Source organism: Epinephelus moara, chromosome 7 (assembly GCF_006386435.1).
Source record: "Epinephelus moara isolate mb chromosome 7, YSFRI_EMoa_1.0, whole genome shotgun sequence".
NCBI classification, from domain to species: Eukaryota; Metazoa; Chordata; class Actinopteri; order Perciformes; family Serranidae; genus Epinephelus; species Epinephelus moara.
In genome coordinates this window covers 19,313,477-19,327,050 of record NC_065512.1, presented here as the reverse complement: position 1 = coordinate 19,327,050, position 13,574 = coordinate 19,313,477, and the positions used below count along the sequence as shown (strand labels likewise).

Below are 13,574 nucleotides of genomic sequence, written 5' to 3'. Positions count from 1 at the left end.
GGTCCTCACTCGGTATGGTAAACGAGTATGTGTGAATGAAGTGTGTCTGTTACGCTAGAAGAGTCAGAGTTTGGGACGGAGTCTTTTACCCCCTGGAGTGTTACCGGAGTTTTTGGGGTGCTCAAATAAACTGGCCTTTTTTCCGAACGCTCCTCTGGTCTCCTGCTCGTGAGGGATTCATTATAATATCGTAACATGGTTTAGATTTCTAAATAAATATTCACCTCGTCGCTAGATAGACCTACTCCTGAAAAACTTGTGTCTGCGCAAGGCTTTTTGTCCCTACGAGGCCGCGGTCATTTACCCGACAGGAGGGGTGAGCGAGTGAGCCCTGCAATCTAGAATTTGACCACTGATGTCACTGTTTTCAACCCATTTTACACACTGGCCCTTTAAATAACTTAAAGTTCACTCGGCTTCCCATCATCCAAAACACAGGTCTCATAGGGTTAAGTCCTGTATAGTTTGACCTATCTACCACCCCAAACTGTGAAGGAGGCACATATGAAACAAGGGGCTTTAACAGAAAATTTGAGCATCCAACACTTCATTTTCAGCATTAAGGTGAATTCTTATGCACCGATTTGTGCCTCCTCTGCACCACTTTATGATGCAAATGTCTGTCAAAATGAAAGTCCTCTGCTACTTTCATGTTGTTGGGGTTGAGGGGGTGGGGGGTCAAAATGCACATGTGCCCTGAAATCTACACCTATGTTAGACCCATCAGAGATTAATATTAAAATAAGCCATGCTACAGTCTACAGCCAAAGGTCCTGTGAGGCTTTAGCTTAAGCACAGCAGTGCTTTGAGCTAAATGCTAACATCAATAACAATAACAATGCTGCCATTCTGATACTAAGCAGAATATAGACAAATTGATGAGTATGGCATATTGTCTTATTTGCACTTGTTTGTACGTTTCTCTGTGAGGTTTAGTTTGAGTCTGTATTTGGATGTTTCATTGTCAAATCCAGTGTTAAGATCGTTGTGTCTCTTGTCTGTGACAAGAAGCGAATCAAAAGACCTTAAAATGAAAGTGCACCAAAGTGAATGATGTTCCTCTGTGATTTTTTTCTTCCTTTTGTGTCTCTTTTTCAAAGGATCCTCATTTTAATTAGGGGGGGTTTCCACTTAGATTAGAAAATCAGACTTACATTCCGTCTACTCCTCACTCCCTCGTCTCTCCTGTCATCTTTCTGGCATTTTTTTGGGCCCCAAGCTCCAAATTATGGTCCTTTGATGTTCCAGGTTACTATGGTAACTTAATTGGACAGTGCTGCAAATGATCAAGATCATACATTTTCAATGAGATGAGATGGTGAAAAAGAATCTCTGCTGCAGGTTGAATAAAGCCCTATATTTGGCTGCTGATGGAAATTCTCTTAATTTTGAGCTAAAATATAACTTTAATTTGCTGATTCACTGCAGCTCACATCTGGACAATTACTCCAAATGAAGCTTACATAGTATTTTTTTAATCATATTGACCACAACTTCAGATAGTATATCTATAGTGGTGCTATGTGGCGCTAAATCTATGTTTATGAAGAATGACATAGCTGCAACTGTGACCATGATGATAACTTAAAGCATATTTAACTGGTTATTGATATATGAGGCTGATGCAAAACCACTGCATGGGTGAAAGGAGGACAGAAGAGGACAGACTCTGAGTTCAGCCTCTGAAAAATCCTCTATTCATAAAGGTCAGACGGGAAATACAATCCGTGGCATGTTTTCATTTGGTCAATTGTGTGGGTGAATGCTGAGATTTGGTGTCACACACACAGAGACATTGGGCGTGTCAGCTCTCGGCTTCCCCACCCAAACCACCCTCATCCACACCCGGAAACTACGACTTCCTCCCCCATTCATCTCACTGCGATTTTGTTTTATTTCTCAGGAGCTGTTTTACAAACTCATTTGTCAAGCCACACAAAAGTTTATTGAGCCCCTGTGAAACCAAGCTTAGGAAAACAGTGGCAAGGAAACTCTCCTTTTTAAACAGAGAGAGGGATTACAGAAACCTCAATCAGTTTTGAGGTTATTGTATCGAGGCCAACTGCAGCAAGCCTTGTCCACAATGAGATACAGAAGTTTCAGTTTCAGGATCAAAGTTAGTTTAAACTGGAAACAGGCAAATGTAGTTCATCGTGTTTGTGTGGGTGTGTTTATGCTCTTATTATGAATTCCCTCTTATCGCAGCAGGGTGCATGATGTGTACGGGGGTAGCTTGAGCTAAAGTGAACTTTTAATCAAAAATAACACAATGGAGAGTTTAGTGAGTTCCAGAGAAGCAGTGGAAGTTTCACTTCTGCGGGGGGAGTAACTGTGATGTTAGGGGGATGACGAGTACCTCTTGTTAAAGCCAAGATGCTCCGAGGTGGTTGCTGAATGACATACAGACATTCATTTTTACCTCAGGGTGTGAATTGTGTGTGCGTGTGTGTCACGGTGAGAGAAACTCCCTGTAAACTGACACCGTGCAGAGATTTATCTGTCCTGCAATCCAGAGAGGAGGAAAAAAGGAAGCAGATGAGGAAAGAGACAGAGATGTTTTTCTTTCCTTTGTGATGACAGACAGACATAAACACTAACACATCTTCGGTGACAATAATTGTTGAACTAACATTCGTTATGTACAATAGAGTGTCTGTGACGCACAGTGAATCGCTGATAGGTAATGACGAAGAAATGCAATGTGACCACAACTGCACCTATAACGTCTAAACACGTGTGTTGAAGGTGTCATTGTGGTTTAGTGCCAACGTACGTATTTAATTACTTTGCACTATGATATCTGCTTTTGAGCAATATCCAATTGTAGCAACTCAGCATGAATCAACCATTTTATAGTTATGTTTAGTCACTCTAGTCATCATTATTGATGAAAAGGAAAATTCCCCACCTTTTAGTGTTCATGACAAACCAAAGCTGACAGTAAATGTAGCCTACTGAAGCATAAATTCCTCAGTGTGTGCCAAATTGGCCAAGAAAGTTCTCCTGCTTGTGTAGCCATGCTGGCAGTGCATACATTTACCATGATACACTGCGTGACCTACTAGCCTTTAGCTATTACTTTGCTGGCCAAAACATAGTGTAGCCAAAGTTGTGTAAGCTGCACCTATACGTCTGCAAGCTTGTCAGTGATTTTGGTGTCAGGGACCGACATAAAGAGGCACCATTCACAGTGGTATGATATGCACTCAGTGTGTCAGTTTTATAGGCACCAAAGTCCTCAAATATTGTCACTCTATCAGTGGATGTTGGCATCAAACACAGAAGCAGAGAAACACCTTTCACATCTATGATACGCCCCACTCAATAGCAGTTTGTAATAAAGTGAGAAAGTAAAGTGAGACAAAAGACAGTATAGGGTGGGTAAGGGTGGAGGTGGATCAAACAAATTCCGTATTTTCACCTGAGAGCCCGCTGTAGGTGTGCCAACTAACACTTGTTTATCAGACACTATAAATTGTCATGATGTACTAATTTTTTGGCTGTCTTGCAAGTAAACCCTCAAATGACCAACGCTGTGTTTCCCATTGGTTCCATTGGTTCTCATGTGAATTTTTTTCTAAACCTAGCCGCATGCTTTTGTTGCTTTAAGTTAAGGAAATAAACTTAAAAATGAAGTGTTTCATGCACGTTGTAAGTTTAATTTGAAAAGACCAAATGCATGAAACAAGTGTAAATTGACATTTCGTCCTTGAAAGTCCAAAAACTGTTGCAGGGAGGTACCAAGCACGCCATTTTTTGATGTGTATGTCCACTGAAAAAGGTGGCAAATTTTCTTTTAAAGTTTAGGAAAAGATGATGTTAAATTTTGAAACTGTCTAGAGTGACTTGAAGGGTGAGACACAACATGTAAAGCCATCTTTCCTAACCACAAGGAAAGTGCCTCTGTTGCCTAACATAAATTTGAAGCTTCCTACACTAGAAAAAATGTCACATAGTTCAAATGGAACATAGTTCAGGGAGCCATTACCTTTCCTTACAAAACATGATTGATAAAACAAATTATCGGTATATAAATGCACCATAATTTTTAGGAGACTGTTGGCAGGAGAGACCGGGATTTGATTCTGGATCTTTGCACTTTTGTATGAACTGAAAAAATGTCATTGGCTTTCACAAAGCATTACACACGAACAGCGTATGCTTCATGACCCCATGATGGAGTCAGCAGGTGTAGAGAATGAGCACATATTATACAGTCAAATTACAATTATTAATTTATGCCATCTCTTTCTTTGTTCCCTCATGATTTTCTTGGGAGAACACGAACAGGGGAATATTGCTTTACATAGAGTATTGTGAGGAATTCAGGTGTTCTAATGACATTTAATAATTTCCAGGCTCAAAACTCAAACTCAATGGATTACATCTTTGGCAACATGCAGTGTGCTCTGTGTAGTTTGGTATTCTGTGGTGAATAAGTGGGTGTTGGCATGTGTTTAAACGGTACGTCATTTTGCATAAAAAACATTCAGTGATTTTAATGACAATATCAGAACGCAGAGGAACAGAATTGCTATTGTGTGCGCTGCATTAATTTGTGAAGGGAAAGGCTGCTAACTCTAGTTAGGGGATTTCCATGTTTTCGTCTCAGATGAAGAATTTCATGTTCCAGCGTGTGAAAAAAGGCAGTTTTATATACTTTTTAGGGCTAATATAAACTATTAAATATCAGTAAGACTATCTGCTTAGCTCCTTAAAAGAATAACATTTAACTTAAATTACTATTTGAGTTTAAAATTGAAATGATTCAAACTTCAACCTCTACTTGGTTGGTGCAGTGTTTCCAAGTTTATTTTTCAGGGGAAAAATATCTCATGAATTTGGCATGTCTTCCAGAGAAGAAAGACTAAGGAGGCAACTGCAAGTTTATGAAGCTCATTAAACTGGGTTCTGGTGAAGTGATGTCATGTTGACTTGACTGGGACGCCCTGCTTTTGTTTGAATAAACAGGCGTGTTTTTTCAGCCAAATGCCAGAGTCTGACCCCAGACAGGAACCAAAGGAGGACAGTCGTCTGCTCAGACAGTGTCACAGACAAAACATAGCACACAGCCACAAGTTGGTTTTTTTTTCTTTGTCACTTCAGAGAGGCACATAAATCCGACTTTTGATTCCAGCTGTCACCGTTAAGACACCCTGTCAGCTGAGATAAAAGTGTGTCAACACCTTCGTTCTATCATTCCCTCCCAGGAGCCAAAATAAGCTATCATTACATGCAGCCAGTCTCAAAGTGCTCTGGGTAAGTCATTCATTACCCATCTAGGAAAAAGGAGTGATTCGACAGAGTGAAACACTATGATAAAACAACCAAAGTGTGTACTAAAGCAATAGTTTTGAGCTTACACACATACAGTGTTGCTTTTTAGGTGTAGCATGAGTTTTTGTGTTATGATGTTATGTCTTATATCATTATCCACACACCAGAGACATAAAATACTTAACATGAAAAGATGAGAAGACTAATTAGCTCAGTAAACAGTGGCTAAATATAAGTGACATGATGCTTTCACATTAAGTTAGAATCAACCTCCTCCTAACTCCAAACACATTACCGGGTGTTTATAAAATGTATGACAGATATTTGAATAATAACACAAGCAAATGGTCTGTATGGATTTGCCTCCATAAGCTGTAAAGCAGCTGGCTTCTCTTCGCTGACACGTCTCTGAAGTTTAATCAGCAGTTCTGACACGAGCGTGCCGCTGAGCTGATGGAGTGAAGGGTGAACTCAAAGTTGCACATCAGGCTGAGCTCCTAAAGCCGACGGGATGGTGGATGAATTAGGTGAAGTCTAAACACTGGATCCGTAGCTTGGGCACGGAGTGCAGAATAAATCAGGCCCCCCCAAATATCAAGCTTTCACAGCCATGTGTGTCCTGCCTCTACAGTTACATTTGTGGATCTGGAAGAGATTAGAGCTCTCACACTAACAATAAGCTACGGGATGGTTTACGAGCAGTTGAACCTTATCAGGCATGGGGTGGTAGGTAACAAGAGAGAACATCACAACCCATCATTCATGGTGCATGTGAAGCTTATTTTGGAGCACTCTCTGTCTTATCTGTGTTTGGACAATAAATAAGAGCAAGAGGTTCAGTCCACAGGCGGCCAGCTCCAATGGATATTTTCAGAGATATTGCTCTGCTACACCTTTTGGACTGACTGTATGAAAACCATACTAGCTATAAAGCTGCACTAATCAATATTTTTTATATTATCAAAGGAAAAAAAAGAAGCTTTGCACCCTGCGGCAACATCCGAGGCTGAAAAATTAAGTCAGTATGCAAGTGCCAAAAATTGCAGATGTTTTTGGCCACTTGAGGCTGGCTCCGAAAGCGAGTCAATCCCCATAGCCCCCAGTGTAGCATGCCGAACTTTCAACAGCAGAAATAAACATGTTTACAGCCTGGTACAAAAAACAGTTTGATCTCTATAGCTAATTTTCCTGCTCATGGCAACTGAAGTGGAAGTGGAACTGTAGTATTAAGATTTAAAGTTATACATAATTAGGGGGGGCTGCTTTGAGTGACAGGCTGTCTGTGAGGCATCAGATCCACTTTTTGTTCCTCCATAACTGCACCCTCTCATTCAAATATGGCCACCTCTCACTCCAAAAAAGCAAGATGGTGACAGCCAGAATGCCAAACTTAAAGGTAGGATCTGGAGGATTTTCAAACAAAACAAAATATAGACATATACAAATGAAATCCTGCTTAATCATCACCTATGGGCTTCTACTCATGTGTGGTGGTGACTCTGTTTGCAGAGCTCCTGCCCTTTAACTGTATTTTGATGTTTTTGTGAGCTCGGACCGCTTGTGGGCGGAGATTTCCCCAGCCAATGAGAGAGCACAGGTGCCGTGCCCGAGCGTGTCCGAGCATGCACCAGCGCGAGCCTTGCCTGAACCTCTTCTGTGAAGCCTTCTTCCGTACCTCCGGGCTCCGTACACCTGGGAGAGTTGAGCCTGATAGGAGGGGCCAAATTTAAATGTGTGTTTACAAACAGCAACTGGAAAATCCTCCAGACCCTACCTTTAAGGCTTTAAAATGGGAGTCCACAAACCAATGGGTGGCGTCACAGTAGCTACATCCATTAATTTTATAGCCTGCATGCTTACACCCACAGAGAACCATTACCAAGCTCAGTGGTTCCTTTTTGTTGTCTGTCAGCTCATTGTTTTGGTTTTACAGCCCACAACTTCACTGTTTTGGTTCAGTCTCAGTGCTCTTATGCTAGCAGCAGGCAGCTGTTTTCAGCAAAAACACTCTAAAAAAACACCACTGCATACTTCCTTCTCAGCACCAAACAGCAGATGGACAAAGTAAGAGACTAGCTTTGAGCATAGTCGCGTTTTTAGCTGCTAAAAAGCTAGATATTTCCTTCAGGAGTTGGTGGTGACCAAAAACACAACTAAAAAGAGAGTGCATATTGGGCTTACACTCCGAGATAATGTTGCTCCATGTCTGCTGGATGAGTGAGATTCCCATATCAACTTTCCCTCCAGAGGTATTTAGCCATGACAATAGTTTTAATGCCTCCTGGTTTTGAGATAACTGTCTCTGAGGTTTCTGCCTCCACACACCCGATACAAACCATGCAAGAGGAATTTTGCTTGTGGTAAGCGATGAAAAATTGACATAAAAAATTCAATATTAACATCTAAGAACAGCAACATCTCTTTCCAGAAACATAGTCTCCATTTACTCTGGATAATACACAAATTAAATTCAATCACTCTTCATTGTATTTAGGTGGAGGCATAAATCTCAGAGACAGACATTTCAAAACACAGACAAATAAAACCAAAGCTCTGCATGGCGAGATACCAAAAACAGCGAGTGAGGAAATATGTTTTATTATATTTTGGTTGACACGATCCTTTAAAGCCCCTTTAAATTCCCTTAAGGTCTTTCAGCCGCAGGACTTTTTGCTCTGTTTCCCCTTGTCTGAAATAGAAATATATAGCGGTATGGTCCATTTGCTCTCAAAGAACCCTACAGTATCATCATTAGTCCTGAACACAGCAACATTATTTCCAGCTTTGGTCGGACTGTTGATGTATTCCAGCGCATGTGAAGAATTTGCCCTCAACTTAATGTTATCAGGCCTGAGCTTGAAAGGTTAAACAAGCCGTGACTTCGTTAATTGACGTGTGCCATTGGTGTTGTTTGATCCAAATTCAGGATGGTCTTTCAACTCTAATTTTTCCATTCCCCTTTGACTGAACATCTGTCCGACATCTGGCCGTAGCACTTGTCCTCCTCTCCTGACAGGAGTGGAGTCATGGAGTGCTAAACTAACCTCATCCTCTGACTTTCTTTATATTCACACCAAAAACTCCCTGTGAGCACAAGCAGCTGCCGCTTTCGCCTTTGCATTAATAATTTAAGACCCTTTATTCGCCACAAGTCCTCATGTGGAATTCCTGCCTGACAAAGCGAAGCAAGCACAGACTTGATTGGGAATTGAACCTATTCTGAATGCTTGGAAATGGGCCAGAAATAATGTAAGTTGCATTTAAAACCACACATGCATGCAGAGTATGTGTAAATATAGCCTTAGTGCATTTTTTAAGTGTGTTCCTGCAGTAGATGATACATGAAAAAGCACAGTTGTTTTAAATTACTCTCCACCTCTGCACCTCCTCCCTGTTTCATCATTCATTAATGTTATCTCTCCTCGGCATAAGGTATAGATTATCACCGTACTGTAAGCAACACTCCCTTTATTGACTTCATCTCTGGCCCCTTTCCTACGCTTTTTAAATCATACTACAACACATAGCCCCATTAAGAATATACTGTAACTCATACACGAAGCATCCGTAAGAAAAGCCAGGGCTGAGTTGGACATCGGATGATTTCAGTGTCCAATTTTGTACCACTATGCATTTCATATCTCACAAATTTTGCTGTAAATCTTTCCTTTGGTTTGCAGAGGACAGATTTACGTACTGTGTGCTATTCAGATAGTGGCAACAGAGAGCTGCAAACAGCTCTTAGTAAAAAAAATGTCTAAAAAAAGTGATATGAGCGGAGCTTTTCACATTTCACACACAGTATAGTGTTTGGGTTTGTGTAGAAGACCGTCTCAGTGGTGTGTTTGACACGTCCTGTATAAACAACTTATAATGGGAACAGAGGAGAATCATAACTGGCAAACTGTAAAAGGAAGCAGAGCACTTCACAGCATGTGTGTGTGCCAAGTAAAACACAGGCTGCTCAGTCGAGGAGCGGCAGAAGTGTGTATTACTTTCTGTTCACCCTGGGTGTATTCAGGCATGACTGCAGCACCTGAACGTCTACTGTATGGATGGGGCAGTTTAGAGCAATGCTACAAGCTTTGGTCTGAATTGAAATTTTAATTAAAACATGCAAATGTCGATCTTCAGTGTGTGTATGGGTGTGTGCGTGCGTATGTGTCTGGCAGTTGGGGAAACTGCTTTGCTTGCAGGTGCACTCAGAATCAGCTGCTCTATGTACATCGATATCACTGTAGGGTGTTTTAGCCTGTAGCATAAAGACAAAAAAAAATCAAACAAGGTCTGTCCAAGGTTGGATTACCAACTGGGAAAAGCAGACAACTGCCCCAGGGCCCCAGACTCTCAAGGGCCCCAAAGCCCTCAGGTTGGCAATTAGTTTTTTAGTACTTTGATGTATTGATTAGTATAAACTGGATTTCAGCTGGTTTTAAGGGGGCTCCCCATTGATTTCGCACATTAAAGTCTGGTCTTACGGAGCGCTATTGCATTGCATCATTGAAAATAAAAAAAATCTGGAGGCATGGATTTTAAAAGAAGTGAGCTTACTAGACCTCAGAAGCCTGCTCCTCTTCTCTGCTTGAAGCTAAGTTCACACTACACGACTTTCAGAGTCATCAGATCAGTGTGCTGTTCACACTACACAACTTGCCATCTTGTACTCGGGAGTCTAGAGGTCGTTGTAGTTTTTACACTACATGAGTTACTGGCAACAGAGGGTCACACACTACAAGATCTTTCACATGGAGGGATCCCTAATGAGCATGACATGTAATGCACAGGTCAAACCACAACACAGGGTCTGGACTTGAACAAATGATGAGATATTTGGCTCCTGGGCACAGATATGCAGAGGGCCCCACCATCTCTTCTACGTAGTAGCGAGACACACAGACATTGTTGTGGTTTTGTGTCTCCTTGTAGTTGTTATGTGTCTCTTCGTGGTCATTTTTGAGTCTCCTCCTCGCTGTTACGTGTTAATTTGACATTTGACATTATGCAAGGGAAGGTCAGTGGGCCCCCTGACACCTTTGACCCCTGCATAGCCCTGTGCCCAGGAACCCATTCAGAAATCTACCCATGGGTCTGGGAGATCTTAGTAGAATATATCAAAGTCAAAAAGTGACTGAGCAGCATTTTAGATAAGTTATTAGGCTAATAACATTGTATGCAATAGTCCACCTTCCACCTTGCCTTCTCTCTGTCACTCTCTGTCTCTCCCTCTCAAACACACACACACACACACACACACACACACACACACACACACACACACACACACACACACACACACACACACACAAACACTCACTTTGGAATGTGCAGCAGCACCATTTGTCTCTGTCCTTACCCTGTCTCTCACACTCTCATTGGCTTTAGCTTACTGACTGAATGATATTTAGCATGCTAGATATCTAGGGAGCATCTGCAATGCTTCGGTGAGCCTCTCAGCTCACATGTTTGGACAGTTCCCACATAGCGCTCAAGCATCAATTTGCAAAAGTAGAATTGCTCAGTGTCAATGCTGATTTGCTTCTAATCTGGGGCTTTTGTTAGGGAACTCCAAATAATGTCAGCAAGTGGAAAATCAGGTCTAAAGTTGTGTAGTGTGAACAAGGTATTAGGATAGCAGCTCAAGGCTACATTAGCCGCTATTAGCATAGCACACCCAAATTGCAGACCAAATTATTGGCAGCTGTCAGAGTTTACTAACACGGGCACCAGGTTTTAACAAGTATGAATAATTTGTGGAGTGAAAAAAAACTATATGTTATTATTCTTATTTTATTTTTTTTTATTTGATCAACTCAACTCATACAAAGTGGGGGAACTAGTTAAGAGGGGCTCACAGCTCATTTTTGCCTGATGCCTTCTACTGGGTTAATCCGACTTTGCTAAAAACAAAACAATCTCTGTTCTAGTGACTACAAAGCTGTTTAATTTACACGTCATCTTGTTTAGTGAGTTAGTTGTTGGAAGTTCACTGACCCAGAGCAAGTCATCAGCAGGCTGCAACATCAGGAAGAGATTGACGGGGTTCAGGTCAGACGATCAAGTCTGGTGTGGGGAAAATCATTCACACAAGAAAAGAGGAAGAGAGGCCATGGCTGTGGCACCACACACCAGGAGCACTGCAAGATCAAGGAGGTGTCACGGGGAAGAAGGAAGGATTCATCAGCACATCAATCAATGGGTTTAACCTTTGGAAACCCCTGCACAGCTTCCTCATCAGAGTAACCTACGACACCCTGACCTGCATGCACCAGTGGTTCAGCAAAGGGGAGTGCTGAGCTGCCGCTCTCTTCACAATGCAGACCTTCAACACATCCTATCAGCAAAACAGACACGTTGTCTCAAGGGCGGTACAGCTGGTGATGTGTCCAGATACTGAAAAAGGAGGCCAAGACACAAAATATGTAGGGAAGAGGTGAGCAAGAGGAAGAATGTGCATGCCCAAAATTATTTTCAGATGTTAGAAAGAGGAGGCATGCAAACAAGAAGAAGTGTCACTGAGGGGCTATTATTGTTGAAATTTCTACTTTTTATAGTGAGCACACAAACAACAGTGACTCTTAAGTAAAAAAAAGAAAAAAAGAAAACACACACCACTTCCTCAGGATAAGAGGGAACACTGGAAGTAGCTACATCAACACTCCTCTCCTGGGGAAATCACCACATCCCTCTGACATAGTTGTGTGGTCTTTGGCCACAAAGACGTCCCCATTGAGCTCATCCTAAGGCTCCCTGAAGAGGCAGCTGATTGCAAGCAGGCTGGCTGGAGGGCTGACAGGTATCCTGAGAATAACTGCAGCAGGGTGTTATCTCACCCACAGGAGAGTAGGTCAAGTACTGAGGTTAAAGGATCCAAACATTTATGAGTTGTCGTCCCTATGTGACAATTCTGCAAGAGCACAGTTGGAGGTGAAACAGACAGCAGAGCCACATGAGACCTATATATCGCTCTGAGCTGTTGGAGGTATATTAGTGCTTGGTACTCTAAGTCACATTTCAACCCAAAGTTCTCAACTTTAGTCCCGAGGATGGCTTTTCAATTAACTAAAAGGTTCCCCCACCCTACTGTTATCTGTTTCCACCACAGCCTAAAGACACATTAAGATAAGACAAATTAGTCCACTGGTGTATGAAAAAGTGATATGACAGGTTGAGGGTAAACACACTCTGTGACCTGCAGTTCAGTGTGCTCGCGGGTTTCTTAAAAAAAAAAACACCTAAAAAAAATACATCCTAGGTTTTGTCTCATGGTGATGACATTTACTGCTGTTGCGGCAAGCTGGGTGTAATGAATGACACGCAAAGAAGGAAAATGAAACTAAGAGCATCTGTCGCCACAGTGAATCATCTGTTGATTGTTTGATGGTTATTTACTTGTGCTTTATGATGTAACTGCCATGAAATAATCAGGAAATAACTTTTTTTTCTCTCATTTACTGGCTTTGTCACAGTCTCTCTCTCTTCTCCCTCTCTAGATCATGCTCTTTGTTAACGCAGGATTTATACTCCTGCATCAAAACAACGCTGTACCTACAGTGTAGGCTGACGTGCACCTCCCCTGCAATGTAACTACACGTCACGGCAACGCAGACCTCCTGTCTGTTTTTGTAAGCTGAAACCATTTCCCTCATTGGAAAGAAAGCTTTTTTTACTTTAATTTCAGAGATAAGAAACAATAAATTGTGAAGACAATAAAGCCTCCACATAATAGCATCTTAAGTCTTGTGTGTATTTTATCCTTCAGGGATTTATACTTAAGGATTTATCCTAGCTTCGTGTGAGCAGAGGAAATCTACACTCGTTGCTAGGCTAATTTATGCAATGTAAAATGCCATAGGCTTGTGCTAATAACATTAGCATGTTATATTTGTTTGGAAACGTGTTTAGTATAAGACAGTGGTTTTGTCAGTGAACCTTGTGAGCTGTAATGGAGCTGAATTTGTAACGTTACCTTTGTTAAATGTTGCTGTTGTCCCTGGTTTTATATGAGTAGAGGGAAAGTCCGCTAGCTGCTAGGCTAATTTATACCATGTAAAAGGCCATAGGCTTGTGCTAAAAACATTAGCATGTTGCATTTGTGGGGAAAATGTGTCCAGCAAAAGACAAGTGTTTGTTTGTGAAATGCTGCGAATTATAATGAAGCCAATTTGTGTACTTGTGTTTGAAACTAAGCCATGTTAAATGTGTGTTTAATGTATGTTTTGAATCAACTAAACTTTACAGCACTTCACAGAAACTGTCAACTGGTGTTTTGGAGGTGTAACTGCAGAGTGACACAGACA

The 13,574-nt window shown here is 41.5% G+C and overlaps 1 long non-coding RNA gene across 1 annotated transcript in view; it reads right to left on the bottom strand.

The window, feature by feature from the left end:
• LOC126393179 (uncharacterized) overlaps window positions 1–12,025 on the bottom strand; it is a 19,099-nt gene extending 7,074 nt beyond the window's left edge. Inside the window, exons 1-2 of the long non-coding RNA XR_007570239.1 lie at window positions 11,887–12,025; window positions 11,269–11,667 (exon numbers count right to left, since the gene is read on the bottom strand). This is a non-coding gene — a long non-coding RNA (uncharacterized LOC126393179). The remainder of the gene's footprint in view (window positions 1–11,268; window positions 11,668–11,886) is intronic.
• Between the last annotated feature and the right edge of the window lie 1,549 nt (window positions 12,026–13,574).